Source organism: Mus caroli, chromosome 8, assembly GCF_900094665.2.
Source record: "Mus caroli chromosome 8, CAROLI_EIJ_v1.1, whole genome shotgun sequence".
In the NCBI taxonomy this organism is placed as follows: Eukaryota; Metazoa; Chordata; class Mammalia; order Rodentia; family Muridae; genus Mus; species Mus caroli.
The window spans coordinates 89,666,325-89,687,259 of record NC_034577.1 but is presented as its reverse complement, the minus strand read 5'-3'; positions in this window follow the sequence as shown (position 1 = coordinate 89,687,259).

Sequence of the window (20,935 nt, the reverse complement as noted above, 5' to 3'; positions counted from 1 at the left end):
AATATTTTGTGTTAAGTACTAATTAAATGCTGGACTCTTGCTTTCATAACAGCATATATATATTAACTCTATGATCCTAAATGTTTTAAAGGTACACATCTTACATAGTTTAAATAATATAAAGTGGTAACAAGAATGCAGTCTTGCTAAATAAGGTTCTTACTAGATAAGAACATTGAATTGGTGTGCTCCTACACTCTAGTTTTATTGTCATAAAGCTGTATCTTTTCCAATTACAAGCAATCATTAGAAGCAATTATGCAAAGAGTAAATAAATAGAAGTGAATGTCATATAGTGTGCCCCAGAGTTAGAGCTGGAAACATCAATATTAACTTGCTTTGTTTCTATGTAGAAGCACAGGAAACAGAAAATAACACTGAACCAGAGTAAGTTTTCCTATATAGTTAGTTTGTTTTGGTGTGTGTGTGTGTGTGTGTGTGTGTGTGTGTGTGTGTGTGTGTTTGGGGGAAGGGGTTCTGTTACAATTTCCTACTGGGAATTTACTTTGTGTGATGTAATGTGAGACAATTTCAAGATTAATGCTATCCTTTTGATATATCATAAAGTAAGAAAAGAAACAGACTGAGCTGTACCTACACTTTAGCCACACTCACAGCCTTTGTTATCTTCCCAGGAACTTGACTACACAGTGAATATAGCATGGCTCCTAAAAGTAGCAATGCTTATCTGTGCATATTGGGTTGCAAATGGTTGGAAGAGAAGTTTACATTTTCAATTTAATTGAAGTAGTTTAATTGAAGTAGTTCTACTTTTCAAAAACAAGTTGCATATTTCTACTGAGGTCCTTCTTCTTTTATAATCAGGTATTTATATTATAGGCACTAGGAACACAAAGTGTATATAACTTGGTATACAGAATAGTCCTAGTTACAAGACAGCAGGCACCTCCAACACCCAATATGTTGTAAAAGTAGGAACATGTCATTTTTTTTAGTAGTTTTATGGCATCATCTACATCAACTTTCATATCCAACTGGAGGGAAGTGATGGAATTATTAGCAAATGTGTAGTTCATATTCAGTTCCTTAGCAGACACTTGATAAGGAAACAGCCATATACTTCTCTGATCTCTAGAGTTATTAAAAAACAAAATAACAATGAAACTTCAAAGTGAGCACATCAAGTTGCTTTTCATTGTTCAGAAATAAAAATGAAATTCTCAGCATAAATTCAATTCATCTACTGCTTAAAATGTAACTTTTGGAATCTCCACTATACAGCTAATAAAATAGTAAAACAGGGAAGCAAACCTAATCAATATAGTGAGGACAAAAGAATGACATCAAAGCAAATGGTATAACGCAGGGTTTCCTAACATACTGTCCCACAACACAGGAAGAAAAACAAGGACAGAGAGTTTCAGCACTAACTTTACCAGATTTCTGTAAATTGACAAAAGACATATTGCAATCCAGGAAGTACTGATTAAAAAATCGAAGAAGAAGAAGAAGAAGAAGAAGAAGAAGAAGAAGAAGAAGAAGAAGAAGAAGAAGAAGAAGAAGAAGAAGAAGAAGACGATGACGAAGAAAGACTGAACCCTAGTAAGAATGAGGAACTTTGTAATCTTTGCTTTAGTTTTGTTCTTCCAAGTCCTGCAAGGCCATAGAAACCAAACAGCAATGGTTCTAAACTAGGCAACCACTTGAGAAAACAACATTGTTGGGATTCTTGAAGTGCTCTGCTGAAGAAGGTTTGTACTATTGCTTCTTTCTGCTTCTTTCATAGAGCAGCAAGGTCTGTGCTTGACCTGATACACAACTTCTTTTCTTTAGGAATGTATGGGATAATCATTAGTCAGAGTTGAGAACATACATACTGTCTTGGAAAACAGTGGGCTAAAAAATGAAACTTAAGTGAACAAATGAAAACCATAAATAAAATTCTGGACAACTTATCAGATATATTTTAAAAAGTAAGCATAAAAGTTTTGGAAAACTGTCCTGTGTTCCCAAGCATCATGACAACCAAATGCAGAGGAAAAGCTGTGCCTCTTTTTGCCCTGCTTTGCATTGTGTTGGAGATTGGCAAGAGTGTCCTAGGAGTCTCATCTAACGCTTGGTAAGTATTATTTGAAGACAAAGATGAACTTTTAAATTTCCTGGTTGAATATTAAAGATATTCCTCAGCTATATCCATGGAGCCATTTGGACAAACAGGACACACATTGGTTCAACATTCTAAGGAGGACTGTCTAATTATTTGACTACCAATCCAAATGATATAGATGTATATATTGATAAACATCACCAATAGTTGACCCTATTTGAAAGTCTGTTTTGAACTGCAATCTGTAACTTTGTTCAACATATCCAGTCCATTGACATGCTTATTTTAGGTTTTTATGGGGTTTTTTTGTATTAGTATTAGCTATTTCTTCTACACTATTATTTCTACTTCGCTAATCACTTACATTTCCATAAATACCTAAAACGTCTTTGTTATTGTTTCCAAGGACCTACTGGTATTCTTATTGGGATTAAATTTACTGTGTACTTCATGAAATTCAAAGTCATTCATTAGATTTTGTGGTTAGTTTATCTTTGTTTTGCTGTCATATCATCATGGTTCTTTAGATAGATAATAATAATGCACACACTCTGTGCATCAATAGATCATGTTTCTTTGGTCCTATCTTTAATATTATTGATAGATGATCTCTGACAATATAAATGTATAAACTATTTTTATATTTGATATGGTATCTTACAGCACTTTGAACTCAATCAGTATTAGAAAGAAAATTTTCAGCTAGGCAGGGAATGAAGCATGCTTTTAATCCCAGCACTTGGGAGGTAGAGGCAGACAGATTTCTGAGTTCGAGGCCAGCTTGGTCTACAGAGTGAGTTCAAGGATAGCCAGGGCTTTACAGAGAAACCCTGTCTCGATCCCCCCCAAAAAACAAAACAAACAAACAAACAAACAAACAAAAACAAACAAAAAACAAAAAACCCCCAAAAAATAAAAGGAAAAATTTCACAGAATCCTTGAGAGTCATGATATTTATAGTCTCTTATTTTAAATTGCCTAGAATTCCTCATACAGTGTGTTCCTGTAAAATAAAGGCTACTGATTCTCTGACACAAGAGAAAAAAAAAACATATTGAAGATTTTTTGGTGAGTCTAATTCACACAGTTGCTTCTGAAGTTTTCATTGCTGCTCATTTATTTTTTGTGTATCTGCTTGTTTTAACTTTTTATTGATTCTTTGTAAATATCACACATTTATCCCAACCACACACACCACCTTGTCCCTTCATATGTTCATGCCACCCTTGGAACTTTCCATCCCTGCCTGCCACAGGTGGTGATGGAGGAGTCAGGGAGGCTGTGGGCCTAGGTACCAGAAGTTTTCCAGAGAGACCTCTATCCAGGCCAGGTGGGAAGGCCCCAGCTAGGGAAGTGAGTGCAGGCAGGGAGGAATGTGGTGGAATCTGAGCAGCTTGGCTCTTTGGCTCTTCTGGAGAGAAGATCTCTTCCTGAGTGTTGTTTCAGCTCTTGGAACAAAAGGGTCAGACAAAGGAATAGTTCTTGCATTCCTTTCATTCACTGAAAGGCTCTCCTATATGCAGTTCTGGCAGTGATTTAGAGTTTCTTGGCTTGGGCTGAGAGTTTGGAGGAAACCTTATTTGCATGTGAGAGGGCTTGGTGCCAGGGTCCAGGAGACTTGAGAGAACTCTTTCTTTCCCATGTAAGTGAATTATCACTACCAGGATCTAGCTTCGACTGGAAACCAGGCTGTCTGCACAGGTGCCTCCCCCCCCTTTTTTTAAGGGAGAGGTGTCACCAGAATAACTGTCTTCTATGTTGGGAACAGTTTGATACTGAACCAAGACCTGATTGGTCGTGATTTTTGCAATGCTAACTCTCTGCTGCTTTAGAAACTGAACAAGACAGGTTGCCAAGAGAAGCAAGGCTCCAATGGGTAGTATGGGGCCAAGGAGAGGAAGAACCCAGGCGACCAAGGGCTTAGAGTACCAAGGGGTAAGGGTTTTGGGAGTACAGCATGCCCGGAGGTTCCTCCTGAGGGAGGCATCTCTCCCTTGCTAATACCCACTGGTCCAGCTCTCCAAAATTCACACCCTTGGGCAGGTTCACCTGTGCACTCTGCCTGGAAAATCAGCCGTACTGTGTTGCTATTTGGTTTTGTTTGTTTGTTTGTTTGTTGTTTTTGTTGGCCTCTTTGTTTTCAATTTCTTCTCTCTCTCTCTCTCTCTCTCTCTCTCTCTCTCTCTCTCTCTCTCTCTCCTGCTTTTATTTATTAGGTATTTTCTTCATTTACATTTCCAGTGACGTCCCAAAAGTCCCCCATATCCCCCCTCCCACTCTCCCACCCACCCACTCCCACCTCTTGGCCCTGGAGTTCCCCTATACTGAGGCATATAAAGTTTGCACGGCCAATGGACCTCTCTTTCCACTGATGGCCGACTAGGCCATCTTCTGATACATATGCAGCTAGAGACATGAGCTCTGGGGAGTACTGGGTAGTTCATATTGTTGTTCCACCTATAGGGTTGCAGATCCCTTTAGCTCCTTGGGTATTTTCTCTAGCTCCCCCATTGGGGGCCCTGTGATCCTCTTGCTGCACTCCTCTCTGTCCTACCTCCATTTTCACCCTTCCCCCATTCCCCTGCCACTTCTCTGAGAGAGTAGAGTTCTACCCTGGGAATTCCCCACCCTGGCACATCAAGTCTTTGCAGGACTAGGAGCATCCTCTACCACTGAGGCCCACTTAGGGGAACCAGATCTACAGAGAGCCAACAGCTTTAAAGACAAACCCTGCTCCAGTTTTTGGGAAATCTATATGAAGACTGCACATCTGCTACATATTTGTGTGTGTGTGTTGGGGGGGGGGTAGTTCTAGCCCATGTATGGTCTTTCATTGGTTGTGCAGTCTCTGAGAGCCACCAAGGATCCAAGTTAGTTGACTCTGTTGGTGATCCAGTGGAGTTCCTATCACCTTTGGGGCCAACAGTCCTTATCCCAACTCTTCCATAAGACTCCCTGAGCTCAGTCCTATGTCTGGCTATGGGTCTCTACATCTGTTTCAGTCAACTGCTGGGTGGAGAGAACAGTTATGTTATGCTCCTGCCTAAATATAACAGAGCTTTATTAATAGAGTGTGCTAGTGGGATAGAGGGTCAATATCCAAAATATATAAAGAACTCAAGAAGTTAGGCACCAATAGTCCAAATAACCCAATTTTAAAAAAAGGGGGGGGAGGCTACAGAGCTAAACAGAGAATTCTTAACAGAAGAATCTGAAACGCCAAGAAGCACTTAAAGAAATGTTTAGTGTCCTTAGTCATCAGGTGCTTGTTTATAAGATCAGCTTTTTTGGAGTGTAAATTGCCTGTTGCTTTGACACAACTAAAGTTTTGTGTCTCCCTTGATGTTACTGAGAGAACACAGAAGAGAAGACAAAAATGGAGAGATAAACTTATAGCTCTTCCACATTGTGCTCAACCCTTCAGGTGCTGAGAGATGGAGATGTTTCCTTTAAGTTATTCGTGGGCATGCTTCAGTTAGCACCAAACCTTCTCTTCAATTTCAGATCAAAAATTTGAGAGAAACACATTAGAAAACAAAATGTAAAGGAACAACAACTAACGCAAGCAAACCAAACCTTGGAAAATTCTCTGTGCCTTCTTATAATTACAATGTCTTTCCTAAACCAACCACCTTCAGCATTCTTCAGTAGGTAAATTTTATATTTAGTCCAAAATTTTATTTAGATTAGTAGCACAAGCAAGCTATAGTAAACTTGTTTTACTAAGCACAAGAAAATATATATTTATGTAGAAAAGTACGTATAAACCCTGAAGCCAAAACAAACAAATTGTATGTAAATTCTTTAACAGAATAAAGATAAAATATTACCCATTTCCTTATATGAAGCTAGCATGATTCAGACAGAAAATTAGAAAGCAGCAGTAGGAAAAAGAAAAATTCGACTTTTACCCAATTTATGAACTGCAGTGTTTTTTATGAACATGTAACTCATAAGATTGCCTATTTTAGTCATTAAACTGAAGAACTACTTGTTGACTGGAAAACATTATTAATAAATTGTCATGAATAAGAACACAACCCAAGCCATAAAAACAATATAGTACTTTAATTAATAGAGGAATGAATTTGAAAGACTCCAGTGTCAATACATTAAATATGTATTTTTTATTCTAACGCTTCCAAAACCCACTGATCACAATTTCTAGTTCAAGAATCTTAAGGCAATGTTCATGATTTCATTGTTTTTCTCTGGCTCTCCCAATTTTCTGGCTCTTACAGTCTCTGCTTTCTCATCCATGATTTTTCTTGAGCCTTGGAAATAAGGGTGCAGGGGTGATACAGAAGTCCCTTTACAGCTGAGCACTAACTGACACATGCTAGACCTTTTGATTCCCAACTCACTGGTTTTGTGTGAAGTTGACACAAGCTGGAGTCATCAAAGAGGAAGGAGCACCAGTTGAGGAAATGCCTCCATGAGATCTACCTGTAAGACTGTTTCTCAATTAGTGATAAATGAGGAAGGACTCAGCCCATTTTGGGTGGTGCCATCCATGTGCTGTTGGTCCCGGTTTCTATAAGAAATCAGGCTGAGCAAGCCATGGGAAGCAAGCCCGTAAGTGGCACTCTCCATGGCCTCTGCATCAGCTCGTGACTCCAGCTTCATGCTATGCTTGACTTCCTGTCCTGACTTCCTTTGGTGATAAATAGTGATGAGGAAGGTTTAGCAGAACCTTTTCTTTCCAATTTGCTTTTTGGTCATGATATTTCATCGTAGCAACGGTAACTCTGAGGCAGAGCAGTTGTCAATATCTCTATGAGCCACCATCCACTGCACAAAGACACTTCTCTGATGAGGTTTGAGAGATGCATTATTCTGAGGTAAACATTTAGAGAAGAGTTCGATATCATAGCACTTATAGGAAGGTTAGTTAGTAAACTCAGTCCTGGGGAAGTGAGGTCTTCCAGCATGGAATCTTGACCAAGTTTCCAGTACCAGGCAGGCATTACCTCCTGTGTAGTATGTGTTCAATACAATCAGAAAGCTGTGCTTACTCCAGGTATTCATGCCACACTGTCGCACCCATGCCTATAGCATGTCACACATGTATTTCATGTAGTTCATGGTTGGTGTTCAAAGCTGAGTGAGGCTATTGAAGACCTTCTCCCTCAGCAGGCTGCCAGCCCAATCTTGTCCTAGGGAAGTTAGCAAACAGGGTGGAAACATGTATGTGTGTGTGTGTGTGTGTGTGTGTGTGTGTTTGCCAGAGTACATTTGGCTGTGTATGTCTTGTATGCAAATGTATGCATTATCTGTTGAATCAATTTACCTATAATAATATATGCATATGTCCAGGGCTGACCACTTGAGATTGGATATTCCACGTGGGAGTCTCTCACTGGAAGCCACCAACTTCCTATTTTAGGAGCCAATGACCACCTATAGCTCTTTAGCTAGAGATGGGAACATGTAAAATTTCTCTTGTTAATATGGACATGTCAACCCTTGATATGATGTTCTTGTTCATAAAGTTATATCATTGGAAGTTCATTGGTGCATTTTCTCTATCTTGTCTAAAAGACACAGTCTAGCTGGTTTCTTGAGTCTGTGGCTCATACAATATTTCTTCCCCATCCTCTATGGTTTTCACTGGGCCTTAAATTTATGAGTTCTGTTGCAGAGATACTGGTTAGTCCATGGAAGTCTACATTCCTTTATTTTCTCTATTTTTGCCAGTAGTCTTTCTATCCTTTTGATTTGTTTTAAAACCAGTTGTTTTCATCTGTTCCAAAGCAGAAAAAAAAAAAAAAACCAATTAATGTAGGTAAAGCCTACACATACCTGTGCATATAAGGACAGGTATATACAGACATAACTTTTATTGGTTTAGGAAACTGGCAGTATTACATAATAAGTTCCTCCACCAGTATAATAATCCAACTTGAGCCCATTCAAGTATATACCGTCATGTCTATGAGAGACAGCTCTGATCTCAATGGTAGAGGTCAATGGAGTCATACACCCAAGCTAAAGCAAGGGTGGGTCTTATGCAAGGGGTGATGATTTGTAAGCTAAGAGCTTGGATTATGCCTGTATGTCATAAAAAATGCTGAATCTTTGGGCAGGTACTCAAGGGTAGGTTTCAAGAAATTCAGAGACAGGGAAAGATGGGGTTGGCAGAAAAATAATAAATAGGCTTTTGTAGCTTGTGCTCAGGATTATCAGGAATCCCCCAAAAAGAGTACATTCTTTTGTCTTTATGACTTCCCCAGCTATGGGTAGTTGATTAGGTTAACAAAACACAATGTGAATTTTCTTTCAAGCGAATCTCAGGTACAATTAAACAGTTCTTAGTTATGCCCAATATAAATGTGCTACTATTTCACATGGTGGACATGTTGCTGGTATTGTCATCATTGTGATTCATAGGCATTACAGCTAGGTATGTATCCAGGCAATTGCTCCACTCCCTAGCAGCCCAAATAGCATTGTTTTCAAACATCTTTAATTTAATGTTAGCTTTCCATCATTTACACCCTCCAGTTCCCTACAGGCCTATCTATCTCTCTCCATGGAAAACTCACTCCCTAATTCCATTTTTCTCATTCATATCAGCTGGGGTTTACTACATAGCACATTTGCTTAAGATCTTCCTACCCCCTCCAGTGACCCCCCTTTTCTAGTTCCCTGAATTCTGCAGGTGCTCTAAGTTAATCACGAAAACCTAAAGATTGTTAGCTAAGATGGTTTGATTGATAGTTCTCTTCATTTCAATGTTGTTTTCAGGAACTTAGAGTACATTCACATAGAGGGCCAGTTGACAGTCAGTGCACACAAATTCTAAACGCTTTTGGCTCAAGTTGCAATCTTTTCCTTCTCCTCTGCATGATCACAGCCTTACTTCCAATTCTGTCTTATCAGATATGATTGTAGGTTCACCAATAAATCATTTTTCTTGCACTACTTCACAGTCACACATCGGTGTTGGAAAAATCAACATTTGGACATCTCGGAGAGGCATAAATGTAATGAAATGTTAGAAATTAAATGTTAACTTAATTTTCATTGCACAGCCCATAGCTATTGTGTATCTTACATGGGGTATATGTCCTCCTGTAATGTACTTAATGCTTCAAAAAGCTGGAAGTACTTTTAAAGTAAAACACTTTAAATGAAAACTTCTGTTCTCTTTGCTGTTCTTATCTTAGCTATCATTACTGTTACTCTTACTATAAACATACTGAAATGATTATAATTTTTAGTTTGGCTGAATTAATAAGGTATGGGAGATTAATAAAGTATACTTCAGAACTGTCTGTGAGAGTTATAAGAATATATCCAGAAATGATGATATCATGAGGGTTCTGCTTTTATGTAATCAATTCATAATCAATTAATTAAATTTTAGAGATTATAATTGCATCTTTTCTTCAAAACCCTTTCTTATGCCTCCTTACTTCCTTTCAAATGAATATATTTTTGTTTTATTATTAATATTATTATTACATATTATTTCTTAAAAATAAAATATGAACTACTGAGTTTATTTAGTGTGGCTTATGTTGATATAATTTTAGGACTGACAACTTCATTTTTGATAACAATTTAGAAGGCTCATCCCTGGAATTTACTAATTCTCTATCACGTAGCAGTCATTAGTTTTATATAGTATTTGGTCTAGAAATTGATCCTGTAAGATTTTCCCTTTCCATGTTAGCAAGTCTATTGATATTGTCATTGTTCAGACAATGTTTAAACACTACAGTATCAAGGTATCAGGAGTATAGTTTCTCTGTCATTTTTAGGAGACTGAATATAATAGCAAAATTCCTCTCATCTTTTGAGTCTTGCAATCTTCTTCTTTTTAATATATTTTTATACAATATATTATGATTATAGTTATCCCTCCTTCTTCATCTCCTCACAGAATCTCCCTGACTGTCGTTTCATGTTCTTTCTTTCTCTCTCTGTCTCTCTCTGTCTCTGTCTCTGTCTCTCTCTCTCTCTCTCACACACACACACACACACACACACACACACACACACACACACACCAAGGAACAGGTAAAACAGTCAGACAAACATAAAACCAAACGTACCAAGAGAAAAAGGGGAAAGAAAAAACAAGAAACATATACATACAAAACCTATAAAAACACAAAATAAGAAAGCAAACTGTACAAAGTAAAGGCCAGTAAGACCAAAAATAAATGAAATAAAATAAATAAAAAACAATAAGACAAAATGTTTACAAAAAATATATCAATACGATTTTTTTATTGTATTGGCCCTCTACTGCCTGGAGCTTACTCTAAGTGTTAATATTCAAAATGAGACCACATTAGAAAAACTAATGTTTTCTTCCCAAGTAGGTGACTATTGAAGGTAGATATGTGGGTAGCAGAGTGAGCATTTGTCCACTTCTGCCAGTCAGCACTGGGACTCATCCTGCTTGAAGCTGTGGAAGCTTTGTTTCTGCTGCCACAGTCTCTGCCTATGTACAATTTCATATATATAACAGTTCTGTTGTGTCTGGAAAATCATGTTTTTGACTGTAATTTTTCTGCCTCCTCTTTGTCACATCTCTCTGAGTCCTGAGAGGAGGTATTTGATGGAGATATCTTATTTAGGATTGACTCTTCCCAAGTCTATCACTCTGCATATTATTTAGTCATGGATCCCTATGTTAATTCCTCATCCATTGCAAGAGGAATCTTTTCTGATGATATCCAAGTGAGTACACATTGGGGGATACAGCAAAATGTAATTAGGAATTATTTCATTGTATCTCTATGTTAATTTCTCATCCACTACAAGAGTAATCTTTGTGATGATAGCTACGTGAAGTACAAATTTTACTATATCCATAAATAGTAAAATGTCATTGGGGATTATTTTATTGGTACATTCCCTTATCATGATAGGAGCATTTAGTCTCCTATGATCATGACTTTTCTAGTCAAAAGTTTTTGACCAACTGAGCAAGAGTTGGACAACTCTTGAAAGATGTGTTCCATCCCATTTAGTAAACAATAAAATAATCTTTAGTTGGTTACACCCATATTTGTGCCTCTATTTCACCAGCATTCAGTAAAGAGAGGTCAATATTATAGATGAAAGAATTTGTAGCTGGGTTAATGGTAATCTTTTGTCTCTAGTAGCATGCAGAGTACCTTCTAGTACAATGCTTACTATTCAGGTGGGAAGAAGTTTCTACTTAGGAGTTACCTCTACTCATTCATGTGTGTGTTTGTGTGTGTGTGTTGTCTTCAGCCATAAAGTGTGTGTGTGTGTGTATGTGTGTGTTGTCTTCAGCCATAAGGTGTGTGTGTGTGTGTGTATGTGTGTTGTCTTCAGCCATAAGGCCTTACCATCTGTAGTCGAGAGCAACCAATTATCTTAGCAAAAGCCTAGAGTGTTTGATGGTTTTCCATGGTGCCCGTACAGAGAATCTCTTATGTACTGTGTATAAGCATCACCTGTCAATAAAAAACTGATCTCCTATTAGCTGAGGCAGGAAATAGAAGGTGGGACATCTGGCAGAGAAAAAGAATTCGTGGAGGGAGGCAAGTGTTGAAGATTTTGCCCTGTACTCACAGGACAAAACAAATAAACCTGAAGAGCTATAATTAGCCATGTAGCAAGCATAGATTAGAATAAGAAGGTTTTATCAATTATGAGGTAGTCAGGAAAGAACCAAAGCTTATAAACTAGACATTTAGTCATAATTAAGTCTCAGTGTCATTATTCTGGAAACAAAGAGACTTTGTAGAAAAGCTTCTGTCACAATGCCCCTTTGGCCAGTGACTTAACTAGATGTAACTTATTCCTAGAGTTTTTATATAGTGGAGACACTGTGCCCCCATTATTTAGTGAATCCATTTACCTTTCATTTATATATGTGTATTTTAGGAAGCTCCTACTGTAGTTGGTTGGCATATGACTCCCTCCCCCAATGACCCTTAAGTTGTTCTTCCCACATTCTTCCTACATAACCCTAGTTATCTATCTCCCATCCCATTTAACCTTTCCACAAACTTAAGAACTCATAAGGAAGCAAGAGTCCTTTGCCTCCTAGTCAACAGCAAGCTGCAGTATATATGTGACTGTCTGTATAATTAATGCACCATAAAAATGAAGTACCATGCATTTACTTTTTCTTTAAACAATGTTACTGTCATTAGGATTCTGTACCTCAAAGCCTCTATCTCTGCTGCAATGTCTCATGGGCATCATTTCAAACAACACAACTAAAATTTGCAAATCTCCTTCTGTTTATCCCTATAACAGCTAAAGAATCACACATCTGTTCTCTTTCTTTTCTTGATTAATAAAGATGTGCAAAATAGAAATTATCTTCTTCCCCTCAGTTTGAAAGAAAAACAAGAGGCTTGGGTGAACTAAACAATGTGGACGAAATGGAATATTTTCCATCAACTCTGTGCCCAGATGATTAAAACCATTATAATAGCATGGATTTTAGTGTACATCATTTCATTACAGATGAAAGAGTTCCTTTTCTCCTCAATTTTTGAATAAAAGAGAATGTTTCCCTTATGTCAAATTCAAAGCTGTTCTGTACCTGAGTTTGCCAGGAGTCAGGATTTGTCATAATTGATTATGCCATTCATCTTTAAAGAGTAATCATTTGTCACCAAAAACCACTCACATAGCTTCTACATAAATGGTTTCATGTTTATCCCAAATGTTATGGAGTATGGTCAAACAAAATAATGATATAAATAGTAATGGGAAATGGGTTGAGTTAATGAAAAATTCAATAGTATAGAGTAAACATGGTCTATGTTGCAGATATTGCATCCATGAATAAGGAGAAAACTGATAAAAAGAAAGTCTTTGGAATTTTTTTTGAATTAAGTTATTTTAAACAACAACATGATTTCTGCATAGCTTAGAACCTGTTAGACAATGCTATGCTCTTGAAAGGTTGATTTTTACCTCTGTATAAAACCCAGCAGAGAACACCCTAAAACTAAAAACTTTAATGCTAATTTTCCCTGAGATCCATTCCTAGAAGGTGCATTTGGTCCTAGAAGTCTGCCAATTTCTAAGACATTGCATTTTCATATGTAGTTTCAGTAAAGATGCAATTTGGTTCAATTTTCATTGAGGAACATTTGACACCATCTGTGCTATCTCTACCACCTATTGCAATAGCCTATCCTTCTTTATGTGTGTCACGTTTTACAATTCAGGAGCTGAGATCTAGGTCAACCTCAGTTTGACAAAAAGTCATTTTAAAAATTTTTGTCAAACCAATAAATGTGTATGGATAGACGGTCAATGAAACAGACTTTTATTTCATTTCATGACTATTCATTGCAAGTTTTTATCACAATTGCACTGATTGTGTCAACGGTATGAAATTAGTAGGGACTTTGTCAAGACAAAGATTAGATTAGTCGTTTTGTGTTCTCAATTTCTGAACAAATGGTCATCAAAAAACACCTTCTGTCAATAGAATAACAGCCAAAGAAATAGGACAAACAGAACACAGAAGCCACTGTCACTACTATTGGAGGGTACTTCATTATTAAGAGCAGTGATTTGTTCTATTTTTAGTACAGGAAAACAATGTTTTGAAATAACTCTCTTCCAATTTATGCAGTCAAAATCCTTACTACGTAAAATTGCAAATTCCTGAAACAATCAGGAGAACGAGGATAATGGTTAACACACAAAGAGTTATCATTAAAAATAATTCACCCAGATTTCTGAAATCTAAAATAAAACTTTGAAGGATGGGCTGGGGGGGGTGTGTGGGGATAACTCACTCAGTGAAGTGCTTGCTGTGCAAGCATAGGAACCCAAATTCAGTTTCTAAATTTACAGCCCCTGTAAAAAGCTATGCACAATAGTGCACATATGTAATGTGATAAGCAAAATCTCAAAAATTAAGATGGAGAATGAATGCTCATGACACATGATATCAACCTTTGGCCTCCAAACTCTCAATCCACACACATACCACGGGGCTTTGATGGCATTGATTATCTTCAGTACACAGAAACACAATAGTACTTTAAATATTTCAAACTAGTAAAGAGTCTCATGCAAAATTATGCAACATAGTTTTCTTGAAAACTGATTTCAGTTGAAATAAAAAAATGGATGTGGATGATGAAAATAATCTAGCTCTTCTATCTTAAAAACACTCCATATTTGCCCATAATTGGCAACCAGAATCACAAATATATGTCCCTTGAAATGGACTGGAGAGTTAATTGAAACAAAAACAAACAACAACAACAAAAATATACCCCAAATCTTTGTTTTTGTTTGTATTTTAGCTGAGAAACACAAAATGATCTGTGGCTTGCTGACACATGACAATCTAAATTCAAACCCCACATTCCAAGGCTTTAAAACTAAAGCCATCTGTTAGTCATTAGCCTTTTCACAACTGATATCTAAGTACATCTACATAATCCAGCCAATAGCCATGTAATCTCATTTTGAGCTGGCTGCACTGCCTACTAATCTGGACACAGACTTGGTAACTATTCACATTAAGCTGAATTTGATTTGGAAGATGCAAATTTGCAAAAATAAAAGTGAATAAATGTCTAAATTTCAACTTTAATTCTCAGCACAATAAGTCAATTAAATTGAAGTGTAAACTGTATGGTATTTATCAGCACCATTTGTGACAAGATAACTGGAAAAAATAAGAATATAAAAACCTTTATTTGGGTTCACAGTTTAGAAAGTGAAGCCCATCACAGGGAAAAGTGCACACAATGCTTTAGTTAGAAAAAAAGGATAACCAACAACTCTTCAAGCTTATTTCCCAGTGATCTACATCTGCCATCCATACCACCTTCGCTAAAGGTTTCATGGCCACCACAAGCATCACCATCATCCAAGAACTAACCAACCATGCAAATGCATGGGCGTATATGAGACAGTTACCATATGACATTATCTTAATGTTAAATGATTTCTGTGGTGTGTGTGTGTGTGTGTGTGTGTGTGTGTGTGTGTGTATGTGTGTGTTATGGGGTATATTCATATTTATGCTTAAGGCATGGGCAGTTTTGAAAAAAAGTCACATAATGTAATAGACAAAGGAGAAAATTGAAATTTAAAAAAATCTTATCAGAAACAAAAAAAAATATACCATTGCTATCCTCCTTTAAAAATTTACTGAAAATCTCTGCTAATGTAATAAAATGGGGAAAAACATATTAGGAAGAAAGAAGTGCAACTTATTTTCATATTTAGATAATTAAGTAGACACATGAAATAATTTATCCACAAGACTAATAGGCAGTATTAGATTAATAAAACAGATTTTCAAATTTAACTAATATATAAAATTAGTTATAATTAGAATACTTGGCTACATACCTATAAGGAAAGAAATGAATGTGAACTTTAGAAATGGATTCTTACTAACATTATCAATAAAATTATATATACATAGTTTAGCAAGTTAAGTACTTATAAAGTATTCTAAATGTAGATGGCACAAACTATTAATTACAGCCCATAGGATTAGAGACAGGCGAGATTTTGGTGCATTTGAGGTCAGCCTGGTCTGCAGAGACAGAGAGGGAGAGAGAGAGAAAGAGAGGAACAAGATGAAATCAAAAGGCAAATTAGACTATTTGGTGTTTAAGTATTACATTATGAAGCACTGTGCATAATAAAGGAAAATTTTTGACAAATTACATTTTTGAGGCAAATAACAAAACACAGGGATAGTAAAGATCCATTTACTAACTATACAGCTAAAAAAAATCATACAAAATGGAAGTAGTGAACAATAAAAAATATAATATTTCATCTCAGCGTACAAGTAGAATAATGATTTTATTTTATAAAAACTATCAAAAACTCTTTGTAGAAAATGCACTCTGTATGTGAGTTGTTTTCATAGTGTATAATGCACTACTGTCCAGGAGCACACCAGGCAACAGCTGTCACAACCTGGAAACTGCTGAAAATTCAATAAATAAGCACATTGTCTAACCAGGTAAAGATAAGTAAATAAAAATAAAGTATTGGCTACAAAAGAAAGAGTATTAAAAACAATATAAGTAAAAAAAATAGGCTTATCTGAATATGCTTACCTCACCTTTTAGAACACTGAGATCCATGAAATAAAAAACACAAATTATTTTAATACTTAGTTCTGGAACTATAGTTCAGGAACATACTCTTCATAAAATTTACTAGCATGCATCATGAGCACAGAAGTCCATTTATAAAACTCTCAGTTGCCTATATGTAAAAAAAAAAAAGTCAGTCAATATTGATCTAATATTTGATGAAAGACAAGAATCATGGAAGAAATAAGTGACGAAATAGATCTATAATACTAAAATTGTAATCAACGAATGTCACAAAAGATGAGAAGAAAATTTACTCAAAGAGTTTCTAAAATATACAGACAATTCTTAAATTCAGAAATAAAAACTGAAAAAGACATTGGAAAATGAGCCCAAGACGTGTACATTTCTTCAAGTTAATAAACAGTATGTTAGATGATCCTATAGCAAGGAAATGCAACTTAAAACAGAAATAACATTTTATGTCATACCTATTACAATGGAAAAAGCCCAGCATAAGATCAAAATCAAATGGTCTTTCAGATTTGCAATTGCTGGTGGGAATAATAGAAAAATGCTTTGGAAAATATTTGACAGTTTCTTAGAAAACTAAAGACACTTGTGGTCCAATACACAACAACTCTGCTCCTTGCCATTTATTCAAACAGGTTGAAAACACATCCACACAACACATCTCACATAGAGGAGACACATTTTATTCAAAATTTTCAAAACTTAAGAGCAACTAGATTGATATTCAGTAAATGGACTTATAAACTAACTCTGGGGAAAAAAAAAGCATAGCATGTAATATTATTCAGCATTAAAAAGACTGAGTGAAGGAACTTACATGTATATATTAAATGAAAAAATATGTAAACGCTGAATATTTTATCATTTTTCTCTGTGAGATTACAAAATGTTACAAAAAGATGAAGGGTAAAATGATGTCCAGCTTGTTGAAGCTAAAGAAAGTTGAAGAGGCAGAATCCTAGATCATTTTAGGGTAGTGACACTGTATGATGCCATAGTAGAGAATAAACATTACTGTATACTTCTTTAAGCTACAGAAGGCACAGTGTCAGGGACAACCAATGCAAACCCTGAATGATAACTTGTCAGCTTAGTTTTTTCAAATGAAACAAATATACTTCTATTATGTGACATGTTACTACTTGGGAAGCCTATGCATATATTTAAGTCCATGAGCATAGAATAGATACCCGCTCCTCAATTTTTATGTGAATCTAAAACGTCTTCTGGAAATATAGTCTGTTTCAATAAATAGAAAAGCTAAGCAAAACAAAATATTTTTTTAACAAGCATGAACTATCTACTGGTAGACAAAAACTAAAACCATTCTTAGTCTATATCTTTAAATCTTCAGCTAAATAATGTACCAATTGTTCTATTTAAAGATAACTAAAAAGTTGTCCTAGAAAATCCCTATATAAAAACTATATACATATACACAAGACAGTTTTACATTTTCTTGGTGTCCTAATAACCTTAGAAATAGAATAATTCAGCTCTATTTTACTTTATTCCAAGCCAAATACATATTCTCTTGAACATGGAATGTCCTACTGGCACATTCTTTGAATGTGTGCTCCACAACCAGTAGCAGATTGTAGACCCTTTGGGAGGTGTGGTCTAGCCAGAGGAACTGGGTCACAGAGAGATCTGTGAATGGTTCAATCTCATCCATCTATCCAATTTATCCCTGTCTACTGATCTCTTTCCTGGAAACCGTGAAGTGAACTATACTACATCATTCCTGCCTCACTACTCACTGTGCAGATATCGCTGGAACCCTCACTACTCAAAGATAAATCCATTCTCCTTTAAATTGTTTTCATAGATATTTTACATACAGTAACCACAAAGCTTACAAATGTATAGATCTAGCTGGGACTTGCAAAGCTTGATGCTTGGATTTATTTGTTTCTTGCATTCCCAAAGAACTGAAGTGTCTGTGTGCATTTCTCACGAAATCAAATTCAGATTTTACAGATTTAAATGTCCTATAAGTTGTAGAAGATTTTGTGGAGTACATTATCATCATTCTAGAGTAAAAAAAAATGACTATTTTTGAGAAATTAAATACTCACTAACTGAAAATGAAACATTTGTTTGTTCCCATAACCCATGATGGAGTCTTCAAAAACAACTTGAGTTCAAGTGAGATAGTAAGTATCTACATCTTGAGACATTATATTAATTTGGAAAGTAAACCACATAAATTGAAATAAAAAAATCTGTCTTTCAGGCTTATAGAAACAAAAATTAATTGTTGATGACACACATAAATATAAAAGATGCAAATAATTACCAAAATATTAGAAACAGATAAGGCATGACCAATCTTATTTGTGTCTCATACAATTTTTGACATTTTAATTTTTTGATGATGCTACTCTTAAATACCACAGAAAAGAGAAACGATTAAGTTTATGACATCATTGGCAACATGTAACATGTTTTAATATTGAAGAATCACGAGTTACTCTGCATGGATTGTCAAAAAGAAACTCCAAATTTGTTTTGTTTCTCTTGAAAATCAATCTATCAAGCACAAGTTTCTAAGTAAACTATTTAAGACTGACTGAACACCGCAGTCTTTACAAACCTACCCAGTGCTAACAATTATCATATTTGCTTATGAGATCTGCCAAGCAAATGGAGGCATCTTATTCTAAATAGTAATTTATTTATTATCTACTTAATTGAATCTAATTTACAAGTGCTCCAACTATCTTTTTGTACTTAGAGCAAAATACACCATTTTCTAATTACTGAGACATATATGTATCATTTGTGTTTATCTTTACATTTGAGTTTAACTCTTTCTATCTAGCATATTAAATCAATGGTGCTAACAAAACAATAAAAGCAAACAAAAATCATCTAGTATTCTAAGAAACACACACTCACAGACACACACATACACACACAAACAAGCAAAAACAAAAACAAAGAGTCAAACTCCAAGTCACTCTTTTCTGATACAAAGTCAAATCTGTTAGCATTCTGTCTAAGCTCTGCCCCACAGTACCATGGCAAAAGTAAGGTATGCTCTGCCCCACAGTTACCTGGCAACAGCTTGGTAGGCCTGACCCACAATTAAAGGGTCTGCTTGCCCCTCTTGGTCACTTGCTCCTCTCTTGCTCTTTCCTTGCCTCCCTTCCCCCTTTTCTCCCCATTCACCTCCTCCCACCCCTCTTGTCCAAGGCAAAGCATGTCTGGTTGTTGCCAGGTAACTGGAGGTGGGGGAGGGTGGTGGAGTGGAGCTTAGACAGAATGCTAACAACATCCATTTCTGCTTTGTAATGAAGCAAGTGAACAAACACCATCACCACCCTAAGTTGTGTATGAGTCTGCTGACTAAAAGATTCAGAAAAGCCATTCATGCATCTTTTTTTTTTTTTTTTGTATTCTCACTGTTTTATTTCAATTTTAAAATAAATATCAAAGGGAAGTTTAGTTATTTTACCCGGAATTTTTTTATTAGATATTTTCTTCATTTACATTTCAAATGCTATCCCCAAAGCCCCCTATAACCTGCCCCCTGCCCTGCTCCCCAGCCCACCTACTCCCTCTTCCTGGCCCTGGCATTCCCCTGTACTGGGCCATATGATCTTTGTAAGACCAAGGGCCTCTCTTCCCACTGATGGCCTACTAGGCCATCCTCTGCTACCCAAGGAGTTAAGGGGCCATGGATGTATCTTAAAGTGAATGATGTCTACCTGGGCTTGGCAGCAGATGACTTTCCAGTCTTGCTCTTGCTGGCCACATCAGGAATGCAGGCCTGGCTTACCTATGCTATGTTTAGATCTGTTCACAAACGAACATCCTTCCTGGTCAGCTTATACTTTTGAAAAGTTGTGAAGGAATGTAATAAATTCGAAAAATAAAACTTTCTCAAGTACCCATAGACACCAGTGGGTGTAATTCAGAGAACCAACGTATTGTTCAGGACAGGCAATGTAGTCCTAATATGCCTTTGTATACCCTGATATAGTCTGATTTACAGTTCCAGATGGAATCTTGTCTTCTGGCTCATGCAATGAGGAAGAGACAAAGATACAAACAAAGTCTGTGATGTGTTAATAATAAAGTGTTGTTTGGTTCCCTGAAACATATCAGCAGGTGTGGGTCTACTGTTACGATGACTCAAACAGTATTGAATGTCAGAAGAAATAAATCACAGCACACTATGTTTTAAAACACTACCGAGAATAAAAAGAAGTTCTGCACTTTGTAGCTATTATTGGAATATTGTGTTAATAAACTAAATGAAAATATGTGTTTTAACCTAGTTTGCAAGTATCAGAAACCACTAACTTTCTGCCATCATATTAATATAAAACTCATTAACTCCACATTATTAAAATACACAATAAAGTGTTTACAGTGAGTAATAATTGAGTAGATTTTTTTTTTAGAAATTAAAACCTCATAAGTTCATTTACCATTGTCTTATAGGATAACACTTTGCTACTGTAAATTGGCTTTAATATAAACTCAAGTCTTGCTATTGTCTATACCTCTGTAACTTGATTATTTTATTTTCTCTAATTCCATGAGTTAACATTACCACTTTGTCAGGACAAAAGCAATTTTGTCCCTTTCTGAGCAGCTTCTGTTTAGCCTAAGACATTGCAAAGGAGATGAAAACCTACACTCCAGACATCAGCTTCTTGGACTTTAGATTTACTCTGGATTCTTCTGAGAGTCTCTTGTCTTATGAAGTTTTTACCCTGATACCCTTTCTGTTTATCACCCTATAAGGAGAGGATAAGGGAGAGGGAGAGGGAGAGGGAGAGGGAGA